Here is a 913-nt window from a genome sequence, read left to right as displayed (position 1 = left end):
CACAGAAGAAAGACCCTGGCACACCACAGAAAAGCCACTGGGTGGTTTACTGCCCACAGGTTGAATAATACAGATGGGGCCAATCCCTCTCTGCCTGCCCTACCTCCCAGGGTGACAGTAGAGGGGAGCTACTAGCCGTGGTGACTGAGAGGGGGGGACCTCTACATTCAGATGCACTAAGCCTCTGAATCTCAGAGCCAGGAGGCAACACCAGGGGAAGGCCTCGGCCTCCCTGCCCTGTTGTCGGTCCTCCGGAGGAACTGGCTGGCCACTGTGTGGGAGACAGGATGCTGGACTGGGTGGCCCACTGGCCTGATTCAGCAGGGCTCTTCTTACGAGAACACTGCCTACCGTCCTCCCTCCCAGGAGGAAGGGACATTCCGCGAAGTCTGAGCCGCAGGTTCCTCGGGAGCGTCAGAGTGGGGCTGAACTCTGCCTTTGACTGCAGGGGCGCACGCCACAGGATTGCTCGCACCTAGACAGCTCCACCGGGTTGGAATCTATCCAGCTGTGGGCTCAACCACTGCAGTACCCCCCCCAGTCATACTCTAGGGTCACTGCTACAATGTGGGGGACCAAAAATGTCTCGGGAGCCCTAGTCTGTCTGTGTGGGAGCCCGTGGGAAACCTCCTCTCTGGCTGACCCCCCCCAGGGGGAGGGGGGCAGCACCAGCCGTTTTCCAGGCAGTCATGGCCAAGCAAGTTCCGGGGGGGGGGCTGATTTGGGGCCCCAGATCCTCACAGGCACCCAAAAGTTTCTGGGCACTGGCCGTTGGCCCAACTGCTGTGCTGGGGCCTCTGCCCAGGGGCAAGGCAGGTTCTTTCCCACTGGGCCCTGAAACCTGGCCGCATGGGAGACCCCCGTAGAGCCTGGTGCTGTCATCCAAGTGGATCTGTGTCACCAGCGCACCCCC

Source organism: Gekko japonicus, unplaced genomic scaffold, assembly GCF_001447785.1.
Source record: "Gekko japonicus isolate JY-2015 unplaced genomic scaffold, Gekko_japonicus_V1.1 scaffold2353, whole genome shotgun sequence".
NCBI classification, from domain to species: Eukaryota; Metazoa; Chordata; class Lepidosauria; order Squamata; family Gekkonidae; genus Gekko; species Gekko japonicus.
The sequence above is the reverse complement of the archived record's forward strand: the minus strand, read 5'-3'. Positions refer to the sequence as shown.